At 45.9% G+C, this 14,170-nt stretch overlaps 1 long non-coding RNA gene across 2 annotated transcripts in view; it reads left to right on the top strand.

Moving 5' to 3' along the window:
- LOC132248887 (uncharacterized) overlaps positions 1-12,757 on the top strand; it is a 62,971-nt gene extending 50,214 nt beyond the window's left edge. For both annotated transcript variants that reach the window (XR_009460343.1, XR_009460344.1), the window contains exons 3-4: positions 8,363-8,469; positions 9,674-12,757. This is a non-coding gene — a long non-coding RNA (uncharacterized LOC132248887). The remainder of the gene's footprint in view (positions 1-8,362; positions 8,470-9,673) is intronic.
- The last annotated feature ends 1,413 nt before the right edge of the window (positions 12,758-14,170 follow it).

Below are 14,170 nucleotides of genomic sequence, written 5' to 3' on the forward strand. Positions count from 1 at the left end.
ACAGAAGGACAAATGCCAGCAGTCTGACTCAAGCAAGCACCATGAGCATCAAAGCCATGTTTATATGGCACCAGCTCCATCGGTTAGGATATGTCAAGGATGCTTGACAACTGGCGCTCAAAATACGTCCTATCCTGCCAGCTCACTGACGGCCACCACTCTAGAGATGGGCAAAAGAAGAGATTCAAGGACACCTTGAAGGTCAATCTGCAGATGTGCTATATTAACCTCAAAACCTGGGAAACTCAAGCACTGAATTGTCCCCAGTGACACCGTGATGTGCTATAAGGCATTGATCATTTCAAGCAAACACGCTTCACTGTGGAGGCTTCTAGACAAGAGACAAAAGAAAACAGCTATGACCCAACATCACTGGGATCTGCTCTTTCCTCCCATAACATCTTAAGGGATAGCCAGCATGGGTTTGTTGCGGGTAGGTCTTGCTTGACCAATCTCATTTCCTTCTACGACCAGGTGACCTATCACCTGGACAAGGGAGATGAGATTGATGTCATATATCTTGACTTCAAAAAAGCCTTCGATCTGGTGTCACATGATCGTCTCTTGGAGAAACTGGCCAATTGTCGCCTTGGGTCCTCCACGATCCACTGGCTGGAAAATTGGCTCCGGGGTCAGACCCAGAGGGTAGTAATTGATGGAAGTCACTCATCGTGGTGTCCTGTGACCAGTGGGATCTCCCAGGGCTCTGTCCTTGGACCCATACTGTTCAACATCTTCATTAATGATGTGGACACTGGAGTCAGAAGCGGACTGGCCAAGTTCGCAGATGACACCAAACTTTGGGGCAAAGCATCCACACCAGAAGACAGGCGGATGATCCAGGCTGACCTGGACAGGCTCAGCAAGTGGGCGGATGAGAATCTGATGGTGTTCAACGCCGATAAATGCAAGGTTCTCCACCTTGGGGAAAAAAAACCCGCAGCATCCTTATAGGCTCGGCAGTGCTATGTTGGTTAGCACTATGGAAGAAAGAGACTTGGGGGTCATCATTGACCACAAGATGAACATGAGCCTGCAATGCGATGCTGCGGCTAGTAAAGCGACCAAAACGCTGGCTTGCATCCATAGATGCTTCTCAAGCAAATCCCAGGACGTCATTCTCCCCCTGTACTCGGCCTTAGTGAGGCTGCAGCTGGAGTACTGCATCCAGTTTTGGGCTCCACAATTCAAAAAGGATGTGGAGAAGCTTGAGAGAGTGCAGAGAAGAGCCACGCACATGATCAGAGGTCAGGGAAGCAGACCCTACGATGACAGGCTGAGAGCCCTGGGGCTCTTTAGCCTGGAAAAGCGCAGGCTCAGGGGTGATCTGATGGCCACCTACAAGTTTATCAGGGGTGACCACCAGTATCTGGGGGAACGTTTGTTCACCAGAGCGCCCCAAGGGATGACGAGGACGAATGGTCACAAACTACTACAAGATCGTTTCAGGCTGGACATAAGGAAGAATTTCTTTAATGTCCGAGCCCCCAAGGTCTGGAACAGCCTGCCACCGGAGGTGGTTCAAGCGCCTTCATTGAACACCTTCAAGATGAAACTGGATGCTTATCTTGCTGGGATCCTATGACCCCAGCTGACGTCCTGCCCTTTGGGCGGGGGGCTGGACGCGATGATCTTCCGAGGTCCCTTCCAGCCCTAATGTCTATGAAATCTATGAAACTATTTGCCACATCTGCAGTTGAACATGTGGATCAGCCTCCTTAATCATCTCCAGACTCACTGATGAATTCCCTATATATTGGAAGATTGTCATCATTGTATCGAGGGAGTGCCGTTGCTGGTGACAATGGATAGCCCCATCATTATGGGTTTGGCACAAGCAGATGGGAAGTGTTTGGGCAAGGGCATCTCAACAGCATTCTCAAGAGCGCTGTGCTGGCGGTATAGACATGCCCTTAGAAATACATCTTTCTGCTTTACCAGGTTTTTCCCAGCAGACACTTCTTTTCACCCAACATAGCTATTTCCTTTCTGTCATGTCCAGTAGTTTGTCATCTAGTTTTCTTTAATTGCTCTCTGTCTCTCCAGTGCCCTGAATTGCATCGGAGCATGAATGTCACAATGTCCTTGTTACCAACCACCCACTAAACATCTGAATCAGCAACCGCGGTATTGGAAGAGAGAGAGAGATCCTTAAACCAGAAAGAAGAGGACTGCAAATATAGTTACAAAAGGCTGAGATTCGTGATTCTTTTAAACTTAGCTTTTTGGACTTTTCTTTCTTGGTAGGTGTCAATTTTTGTTGGTTCCTGTAATGAAACGCCCATCTCTGTGAAGGCTCTGAGTTTTCTTTGAGTGGAAACGCACGTCATCCCTCGTCACCTTTGTGCCATCATCAAAAAATATCCATTAGGTACAAAGGCCAAGCAAACAGATGTCCATACCCCTTGTCACACCACAAATAGTGACCGGGATGCAGGTGGTATTGATATGGACTGCCATTTAGAGGTGCGAGAACATCAATTTTCTTTTGAAATGATCAACATCTAATCCCTAATGGAAATTCCAATAAGATACGATTAATTTAAATTTCAGGGCTGAGAACATACCTTTTCTCTTGTACCTCAGGGATTTTTTCTACCCAGCAGGATGCACTCCATTTTATAATAGTGAGTTGCTTTAAAAAAGTCATATCTACTCCCAGAGTAGAGGTATGTTGTCCGAAGGAGGAGGCCAGGACTATAATGCTAGGAAAATTCAGACAGGTTTTGAAGAAAGCCCTTGAATATTTTTGGATGCCCAAGAAGGTTTTTAACATTTAATGATTTGGAAGAGGGGAACAAAATGATCTCTGCAAAGACAACAAATAATTTGTTATAATATAGAGCCTTGAATATACTGGGTTAATGATTCCTGTTACTGCACTCACTGACTTCGGCAGCATTATTCCAGTTTTACTCAATTCTTTTGCCTTGTGTTTTTAAAGCATCAGCATTCAAATCCCCAGAGTGCTGAGCACATGCACTTTAGCGGGCTAATTAATACAAAGGCAAATATGGGGCTGTGGTAGCATTTATTTGAAGGGCCGCTTTATAAATGGCCTGTTGTTTAGAAGACTGTCAAGGCAGGGAAATCTTGACAAAATGCATGTCTTCTACTGTTGTCTAATGCAATGATATGAACCATCTGTGGGAACTGGCCAATATCCTTTGTTGCTATGAAATAGAACAGGAGGTAATACAGTGCTTATTTCCCAGAGGATTTGCACAGGCACAACATACCAAATATCTGATTTTAACACAGAGAAAATCACAAAACACATTGATCGGGCTGAGTTCGGCATGGCATTGTGAGGAAAGAAAGAATGCTATGTGATATCAGTGATGGACATAATAAAAAATAGATTAAGAACAGGCCAAGTGACAGAGATGCATAAAAGTAGGTTTCAATGGAAGAAAACACTGAAATGGGGTTGTTTCTAGGCATTCTTTGCAGGAATCAGACCTAATCATGACACGATTGAATGTTCCATCAGTGATCAATACAGAAGTACTGTATTTACTCAAATAGAAGATGAGGTTCCTTCCACCCCCAGTTAGCATAGGGAAAAACGCTCTTCATCTGATAATACCATACAATAAAGTCTCACTAAACACATTTCATAGATTTCATAGGCATTAGGGCTGGAAGGGACCTCGGAAGATCATCAAGTCCAGCCCCCCACCCAAAGGGCAGGAAGTCAGCTGGGGTCATAGGATCCCAGCAAGATAAGCATCCAGTTTGCTCTTGAAGGTGTTCAATGAAGGCGCTTGAACCACCTCCGGCGGCAGGCTGTTCCAGACCTTGGGGGCTCGGACAGTAAAGAAATTCTTCCTTATGTCCAGCCTGAAACGATCTTGTAGTAGTTTGTGACCATTCGACCTAGTCGTCATCCCTTGGGGCGCTCTGGTGAACAAATGCTCCCCCAGATACTGGTGGTCCCCCCTGATAAACTTGTAGGTGGCCATCAGATCACCCCTGAGCCTGCACTTTTCCAGGCTAAAGAGCCCCAGGGCTCTCAGCCTGTCATCGTAGGGTCTGCTTCCCTGACCTCTGATCATGCGCGTGGCTCTTCTCTGGACTCTCTCAAGCTTCTCCACATCCTTTTTGAATTGTGGAGCCCAAAACTGGACGCAGTACTCCAGCTGCGGCCTCACTAAGGCCGAATACAGGGGGAGAATGACGTCCCGGGATTTGCTTGAGAAGCATCTATGGATGCAAGCCAGCGTTTTGGTCATTTTACTAGCCGCAGCATCGCATTGCAGGCTCATGTTCATGTTGTGGTCAACGATGACCCCCAAGTCTCTTTCTTCCATCGTGCTAGCCAACATAGCACTGCCGAGCCTATAAGGCATTGTCTATCATCAAACTACTGCCAAAAGCAACATGTGCTCAGCAATGCAAACCAACTCTAAAGTTGCTTAAATACAGCTAACACTGAGCATGGCTGTAAAGCACATGTCCCACATTGGACAAACATATTGATAGGAGCCTACCACAAGGATAAATTAGCGTAGCCTATCCAAATAAGACAAATGGTAGTGCCCATTAAGAGCAGTACCCCTCAGTGCAGACTCTTTTTCAAGTCATAGTGAGCCACGACATGGAATATAGATGCAGGGGAATCCCTTTGTCACCCATCCTTTCAGCCTGGCACATATGATTAGCATGGCCCTGCCCCCCATTAGGTGAAGCTGGACCAGGTTGCCCTGTGCCTCATCTGCATATAATTTTTTTGAACACCTGGTTCCAGTCGGGGGAGGGGGGTGCTAATTCGCACATGAATCCTTTGTAGGGGGTATCTGGAGCCCACACACATACTGAGCAGTGTTGAGCTCTGGGGTCACCATGACTTGAAATGATGTAGACTCTAGTGGGGCCCAGCACAATGAGCTATGTGGTAAATCACAAATCTTTGGCTTTGGACTAGTATTATGCATAGTTTGTATTACATATAAGTACATGTCAAAGCATAGCTCAAAACTGTGTTTATGGAATATCTATGCTAAAACTTGTAGCAGTTTAAAAAAAAAAGGGAAATGTACATCTGTTCTGAATAAATGAAGTGCGTGGGTACTATATGCAAAATTCCTTCAGCATGTTTAATTTCAAGCTTATTGTTTTCAAATTTTCTCCTTGCTTCTATGTGCTCAGGGAGTGCAGGATCTGACAGCAAAGGGCGGGGGAAGGGGCTGCCAGGGGGAAGAAATGGGGGAAACAGAGAGAAAAGGACCACCTACTTTCTTCTCCCGACCATAGATTTATTTTCCCTGCTGTAGCAGTGGGAAGGGGACTAATTCAAGGCAAACGTCTAATAATTAGATTCTCTACCTGGAGAATTATAACACATTTATACATTTTCCATATATAGAATTTAATTATTAGGGGATTGTCTTATTCTCAGGGTTATCTTCTATTGAGTAAATATGGTAAATATAATATTGTGGCTGGTAAAATGTCAAAGAGAGTTAGGACTGCAAAGGACCTCAAGAAATCTGGGCCCCGCCTTGGGATGGCTGAGGCCTTACCAGCTGAGGCCTCAGCAGCACTGACAAGACTGGCATAACTAGGGTGACCATCAACATCCCAGACTGGCTGCGACACTCCCAGATTTTGGAGGCTATCTCAGCATCCTGGCCATTGGAGAGAATTGAAGCAAAATCCCGGACTGGTGGGAACCTGTCCACACGTGCTCAGCTCCTGGCATTTCTCCTGAGCAAGCCGATCCACTCACAGGAGTCAGGACCCAGGGAGCAGCCCATTGGCTGGGCTCCCTGGAGAAAATGGGAGCAGAAGCCCTGGATTGGCATGACCTTGCCTGCATATACCTGGCTCCTGACAACTCTACTGGGCAAGCAACTCCCGGCTCGCAGATCAGCAGACTTGGGACCAGGGAGCATCCGCCACCACCTGGAGCTCAGGTCAGGATGGGGCTTCCCTGATGAGGGATATTGGAAGTGGCTCAGACCCCTGCCTTGAGGGGTCCCTCCATCCTTCCACTTGCTGGGGACCCCTGTTGAGGGGGGTGGCTTTGGGCTTTGCCCTGGGACTGCGCCCCACCTGGGTGCTGGCAGTGGGGAGAGGTGCCAAGTGGCCATTGCAGCACAGGCTGGCAGAGCCAAGGGGATGCCACACACACATGCTTGCAGGTGCCCCCTAGCAGCCCCTGTCCCAGATTTCCCTACCCCATTTCCCTAAAATGATTATGGTCACCCTAGGGATAAGCTCCTTTTGTGTTTTATATACAACCATCCTGTTCATGCATCTCAGAGTGAACTTCTGTTTTGTGCAACAGCTTCAACCTGTTAACTCTTATTTCCTTCCAAGTCTGGCTGAGCTCCTTGTTCTTTCCTGCAGACCCGTTGCCTGGAAAGTAACTCCCAGTTTTCATTTGTGCCTGTGATTTCTGCTTCCTAAGAGAGGCACTTCACCTTTTGTCTTTATTAAATCTCAGCTTCTTGCTTTCGATCGTTCCTCCAATTTATCAAAATCATTTTGAATTCCAACCCTGTGCTCACGTGCTTGTAACCCCTCCAGTTTGATATCATCTGCTGATTTTTTTATAAGCTTATTCTCCATGCCACTGTGGAAGTCATTAATAATGATAATTAATGGAGCCATGGCTTGGGTAGACCTGTGCAAGACCCCACTGGATATTCCCTCCCAATTTGATGGCAAACTACTGCTAACTACTGTCTGACTGTGGTTTTCAACGAGCTGCGCTCCTCACTTATTCTCTGGCAGCCCTCGAAGATAATTGCTAATGCTTCAAAGTTTGCTTTGCTCATTTCCTTAAATATTGTAGGGTAAATTTCATCAGGCCCTGCTAACTTTAATATATATCATTTATCTAAACTTATGTAAAGAGCCAGTCCTTCCCCAATTTTGGCCTATGGTCCTGTTAAAATTAATTGTGTTTAATTGTGAAGTCTGAAGCAAAAAACACTCCTTTAATAATTCAGCCTTTTCTGTCATCCATTATTTGATCTCCTTCCACATTAAATAATAGATCTCTGCTTACTTTCATCTCTCTCCTTTCTCAAGTACCAATAAATATGTTTGCTATTCATCTTTTATGCCCCTTCCTAGTTGTACTTTGTACCATAGCAGTTTGTTTCCATTATCTTTTTGTACTTGTGTTAGTCCCTTATACTCATCTTTAGGCAGGTGTCCTTGTTTCGGCTTTTCATGTGGTTTGCCAGTGATGTTGTTTGGTGGAGGGGTCAGTGACAGTGAGGACGAGGCCGTCAGAGAGAGTGGTCTGGATTGGGTGCATTCAAGAGAAATGTAATACAGCTGAATTCAAGTATATGCACCTATGAATGCAGAATGCAGGCCTTGCCTTAAACAAGGCAATGGACCCTGGAAAGCAGCAATTGTGAGAAGGATTGAGGGGTCATAATGGGCAAACGACTCAGCCTGGGCTCCCTATGTGATGCTTTGGCAGAAGGTCTTAATGTGATCACCGAAGGTAAAAACAGGGGAGTAGTGAGAAGAGGTAGGAAGGCATTTTTACTTCCCTACATGGCCCTGGTGAGACTGATAATGAAGTATTGACTATAGTTCTGGGGCCCACCATATAGAAAAAAAATGAGAGCCCAGGAAAGAGCCATGATGATAACTTGAAGACTGGAAAAAATGTGTCTTACAGTGACATATGTAAATAGCTTATTCTGCTTAGTTTCCACAGTAAGGTAGAGGAGTGATTTAGATAGCGCTTGAGTCTATTCAAGGGGAGAAAACATTGAACACTAGACTTTGGACTTGGCCATAGTCAATGCGACCATCACGCCAAGACCTTCAGTGCATTTGCCTAGGTAAGAGTATGGAGGAGTGGAGGCTGCCCTGGACCTATCATCCAGGGGACTGTTTCATTTAGCACCAGTGTCGACTATAAATGCTGTGTCTGCTCCACTTTTAGCAGACTATACCAGTTTAAGCATGTTATGTGTCTGTGCTCTTAGTAGGACCTACTTGTTTCTTTCTTCTGCCGGCCCTGCTCTAGAAAGTGTGCCTCTAGCAAGCAGTGGATGCCGTAGAAATGGGGGCAATCTAACTCTACAATCCCTTCCCCCAAAACTGCTTCACTGATCTAGTGTCATCTTCAGTCCTTTCTGAGCATGAAAGGTATGATGCAGTGCCCTGTGCACTGCACAGCCAACGACATTTGAACAGCACAAATCCAGGCCCTAATGCTGAGCCCATGGACACATAAAGAAAATGCTTCACAAATTTATCAGTAGTGGAAAAACAACCTCTCAAAATAAAGTATACAGGCTGTCCACAACTTTACGACGTTCAAGTTACGACGAACTGCACTTACGACGTTTATAAATTGACACCCTGTTTCGACTTTCCAATGTAGGTTTCGACTTTCCGACGCTCGATCCAATAACATCGTTCCTATGGGAAAATCGGTTCCAAGTTACGATATTTCGACTTAAGACGAGACTTTCAGGAGCCAATTGTGTCGTAAGTCCGTGGACTGGCTATACTCCAATAGCAGAAAAATCATAACTCGTTTATGTAGATAGGAAAGGTTGAATTTGTCAAGGAATGTATACGTTCCTCCTTAATTAAAATGATACAATTAAACCTCCATGAAGTGACATGCTTGATAAAGCATGTGGATCGCGGCAGCAATTTCAGTTCCTTTTTACTATTTTTGGCTCCTTTTTGACACGTCTACAGTGCAGGGGCTATTGATACAATTAGGCCATTCCAAGAAAGTAGGACTATGATACTACGACCAGTTATATGGTGTCTTGTAAATGTTTCACGTTTCATTTACAGGCCTATGAAGGGAAAGCATTTGGATCTAAAACTTCTCACATACCTAAAAAGAATCAAACCTCAAGTTAGAGAGGAAAAACAAAACAGGTTATCTATATAAAGATGTGAGACTGTTAACTGGAATAGCCAAACAAGTCCAGAACCGCTAAGATTACCTTGAGTGCTAAAGCTAATGTGTTCATATGCACGGGCTTTGAGACCCCTGAACCTAGGGAAAGGCAGTGTTATTGTCCAAACATGGTATTTCCAAATATCCGTGTGCCTATGGATATCAGGACGCTACACAGTCAAGCTTGTCTCATGCTTTCTCAGATATTTAGGAAGCCGTTTGGGCCCGCTGGCAAGCAGAGCAGATATTTCCCAAACCTTTGATGGAGAGCGGGCTAACTGCGGCAACAGGGGAGGTGGCACATGGGGGTTTGGCAAGGTGCATCGCTTGCCTTTCGTTACCTGCCCCTGTCTCTTCTGGAAGACCAGCACTTGCTGTTCATTTCCCTGAGACAGCAAAGTAAAATGCTGACAGTCTCTCTGCAACCAGGCAACGCAGGAGATGAGACGCCTTTGCTGTGAAGTGCACGCGTGTAATGGAAAGGGGATGAAAAATGGAAGTGACAAGTGTGCTGAGACATCTCACTTCCCCCTGGAAGCTGACTTACCTCATTTGAACAGAGCCAGTATAACCGTGCATCAGCACGGACTTCAAAGGGAATACATATGCAGACCCCTACATGTGTCCACACACCCACACGCTCATGCACACGCTTTTAAAACGCGCATCTGAAATCACTGATGCTTGTGCTGTTCTGTCAATGAAAGCCATGCCCAACGTGCCTAATTTTTAAAGCAACAGCAATAAGAAATACATTTCTATTCCTTTCTTTAGGCAAAGAGAACCTGGACCGTCAGGCCTGACTATAAAGCCGGTGGAGTGAGTTGTACATGATGGATGAAATGAAAAACCTCTGCTAAGTACACAGCAAACGCAGGGGCTGCGGTGCAATCGAGGCCACGCTGTGTGCTTTTACAGCAGAGGTCACGTACTAGGTTTATTTTGCCAGCTCTCGAGGATCCGGGGCAGGTGGCACAGAGAGTAACGGCAGAGCGCTAGAATTGCCGATCTCGGGTCTCTCAAATGCATGCAGAGTGAAAATACCTGGATGCTTATAACTTCTGCCCAACATGTTTCAACCCCAGCACCCTGTTCTCTGCCTGGGATACAGACCCTGCAAATGCTTAGAAGTATTGTGTTGCTTTTGGTTTGGCTTTTGTCTCATGAATAACTCTGGAAAAGGAAACTCTTTCTATCTTATGTTGATTTTTAGTCTGCAAACTTGAGGGGTTTCCATTCCTTTCTTCTCTATAGGTGTCTGAGAATTCACAAAGGGGGAAGGAAATACACTTCCAAAGTGTGATACTAGATGCAGAACAGATGCCAGTGTCTCAAACGAGGTTATTTTTGTGCCAACTGCGGCAGGTTCTCCTTTGAGGCTTTTCTGCTAATAAATTAAAGTAACACCGCTCACATGCAGCATTGCAGAATCATTTCAAAGGGTCAGGGAAGAAATGAGATGCATGCTGTGCCTCCCAGCACTCAGTTAAACATCTCAATTATTTGCAGTCTGATCATACTCGGGAGACCTGCCAGGAAAATGGGATTTCTGTTCCACGGGGAAGGCTAACGCTCCGGCATATTCCTGGGAATGAAAATTGTGATCCTTTTCAGTTCAGGGCCATCAGATTACTTGGTAGTTAACTTCTAATTTTGAATATAGACATTGAAAATAATTGAAATTGAATTTTGAGAGTATTGGCGTGAAACAAGCAAGCTGAAACGACGCGTTCTCACTTTTTTTTCCCCTTGAGACGTTCAGTCAGGATGGGCACATTGCTTTGCCACATTTCTGTTTTGACAAGGATGCTTTTTCTGATGAGCAAGTGCTCTGTCGAAATCTTTATGCCTGGGTCGAATACTCAGTTCTCTAGGCTCACTTCCATCCATGGCCCTTTTCTGTACAAAATCCCAACCCTCCTTTATTGAGTACCAGATGAAGCCTAACGAAATCCCAGATGGAGAGAGACCTGAGCAACGCTTGTGCTTGTGCAGAGACCGGCAGCATGGTTCATATCTTGACTGTGGTCTCTCTCTGTGTTTACCTCTGGCTCAGGAAGACAGTATAATTGTTTGCAGGAGATTTCTCCCTTCGGGACAGGCAGGAAGCCATGCTGGTTGGTCCTGTGCCCTACGCCTATTCCTTTAGTACTGGGCACATGGCTGTATCAAGACAGTGGTGTTTCCTGGCGGGGATGCCCCTGAGCACTGGCCAGCCACCCTGTCTTGAAACATGCCCCGAACTTGGAGATACTTTGGGGTCAATCCTCTGCAGCAGCTCCCGAGACCTCATTCCTTAGCGTGCTTGAGAGCAACTGCCCTGCGGTGTCTTCACTGGGGTATTTCCAGGGCCGGCAGCACCAGGTGAGTGGAGCCTGCTTGGGGTCATCCCAGCTAGGACATACAGATGCTGTGGTGCACATATACCCCGAGTCCCAGAGGCCAGGTTACACCAGATAGTCAAGGCTCCTTTGAGGCACGTGGCCCTGTGCTGCATTCATGCTTCCTTTGCAATGCATTTGACACCCACCATGGTCCATGACCATACTCAGGTCCTTCTACGAGGGATCTTCTTCTGATGTGCAATGAGGAATGGAGGGTAGAAGAGGTGTTATCTGGGTCTGATGCATGGGCATCCTTTGGTGGACACTTGGTTGATGCTGAATCTTTTCATCTCCTAACAGGTCTTCCTCCTCACTGCGTGTTCGGGGTGCAGTCTAGTCAGACTCAACCCCACGCCAGGTGGGAGCTTCCCAGGGGCATTCCCGTGGGCTGGTTAAGCCTTTGCTTTGCAACTCTCCTGCGGGAGCTGAGATGGCCTAAGCGGGCTGCAACCAGGTTCGGAGCCTGGGCTGAGATGAAGGACCCGCTGCTGCATTTATCCGTTGGCATCTTGGCGGGCACGCCTTGCAGAGCTCCCTGGAATCGGATATTTATGTGCGACCTGGCTCTGCCTTTCCTTGCGTGCTTTGGAGCCTAGTGACTGTTTGGTAACGATGGCAAGACCCTCGTCCCGTCCTTGTGCGGGTCCCCTTCTGTGTAGTAGCAAGGGCTCCCAGGGAAAACACGCGTCTCGGGAGGGTTGACACGCTGTCTGCAAGCGTAGAAAGAGCGACAGAAATAAACGGTGCTGGCAGCTGTCTTGTTGATGAGGATTTCGGCACAGATTAGGGACACCTTCCATACAAAAGGCTCCCCCCGTCAGGTTAGCTGCATGGATCGGTGCTGATACAAAACAGTAGCGAACGAATAAAACCCAATTGATTGCTTGCTGCTTTGTTCTCATTACCAACTTCCCAGCTCTTCCAGCTGTCTGAGCTATTTGAAGCGGACGGTATTATTTTAAACAGGGGCTTTATCTTGTTCTGTACGAACGAGGAGGGAAGATATTTGATCCAGATAAATCTGTGCTAAGATAAGGCACGAACAGACAGGAGCAAGAGGGTGCAGTGAGGTGCTGTGATGGGATCTGGCCTGCAGAAGACACACCGGACTCTCCCCCAGATCAACGTGAGTTCAGTCTTTGGGTCTGGCTGGCCCTTTAGGGGATGGGCCATGGTTATACATGTCTGTTCATGATCCCCAGCTAGACGTGGGCGCACAGCCTGTCTGGGGCTCTGCTCAAGGCCAGCGGGACTGTCCACAGGTGGCAGGGGCTTCCCGGGAGCAGCCAGTTTAGCAGGGATTGGGAAAAGCATTCCCGTTTCTGCAGTACTTTTCAAAGATTTTCATTTACTTTTGTTTTCTATCAACATTTTTATTGTATTTTTCAAGTTTTTTCTTAAAAAAAAAAAAATTCTATGATTTTTGTGTTTATTGTTGAAACCTGGGAGGGGGAAAAAAAAAATCCTCAGAAAATAAAAACCGTGAGAAAAATTGCTGTTTTCTCAGGAAACTATTCATTGAGTCATAAAGGCATTTTCCTTTCAAATGAAGTTTCAACCAATTTCAACCCACTTGCAGTGTCTGGGCTGGCAACGTAGGCAACACGGGGCATCTTGGGAATCACAGGAGAAAAACAACTTTCAAAAGTATTTTTGTATTAGCAGCTCAGAAAAATGAAAGCATCTGGTTAAAAGGTCCGGGAAACCTAACAATTGTTTTTTATTAAAAAAAAAATGTTTTTTGTTTTTTTTTAAATTCTATTTTGAGTACAAATGGCTTTTCTGGTTTTTTTTGTTTGGTTTGTTTTGGAGCGGTTTTTTTGTTTTACTTTGCTCTAAAAACGGACATTTTCCTATCATTTTATTGCTGCTTTTAAATGGGAAATTGGCAAGCCCAAAATGCAAGTTGGATGGAATTAATCATGGATTCATGCCATCCTCCCTAGCCAGGAAATCTCCACAATGAGGATAATCATGTCCCACTTCTCTGCCGGGCAATGCAACAATCACAACATTGTTATGGTGCTATCTATAGACCTGGTCCGACAGAAGGTGACGGGGTGACATAATTAGAGTCCTTATGGATCCATATGGGGAGAGGATTTCTGGTCATAGGTGACTATTTCATCTAGCAAAGACAGAACAAGATCTCATGGTGGGAAGCTGAAGCTGGGCAAGTTCAGTCTAGAAGAAATATTTAGCAGCGAGCGCTATTAGCCATGGGAGCAGCTCTCCTAGATAGTGATGGCTTCTCTGCTGCATGAAGTTTTTCAATGAAGACTGATTTCTTTCTATAAGGGATATTCAAAGTCAACCAGAAATTATAGGCTGAATGTAGAAATTGCCAAATGAAGCCTTGTGCCTTTGTTGGCTAGGAGGTTAGACAAGATAATTGTTTTTTCTTTGCCCCATGTCCAATGAGATTCAGTAAGGACCAGTGTAAAATCCTGCACCAGGGATGGAATAGCTGAAGGTGCAAACACGGATTGAGGAACGACTGGCTGGGCTGCGGGGTTGCAGAGAAGGACCTGGGGGTTAGAGTGGACCATGGCTGGACATGAGCCACCAGCGTGCCCTGGTTGCAAAGCAAGAGAAGTGATTCTTGTACTTTATCCAGCACTCATGAAGCCTCACCGGGAGTCCTGTGTCCAGTTTTGGGCCCTTCAGTTCAGGAACAGTCTGGGCAGATTGGAAGGAGTCCAGTGGAAAGCAATACAACTGATTAGAGATCTGGGAAGAGTGACTTATGAAGAAAGGCTGAAAGAGCTAGGGTTAGTTGGTCTGGAGAGGAGAAGACTGAGAGGTTTCTTTTCTGTTTTTTTAACAGTCTTTAAATACCAGGAGAGCAATTGTAGAAAGGTTGTAGATGGGCTCTTCTCTATGGCCA

The sequence above is a fragment of the Alligator mississippiensis genome, chromosome 2, assembly GCF_030867095.1.
Source record: "Alligator mississippiensis isolate rAllMis1 chromosome 2, rAllMis1, whole genome shotgun sequence".
Lineage (NCBI taxonomy): Eukaryota > Metazoa > Chordata > Crocodylia > Alligatoridae > Alligator > Alligator mississippiensis.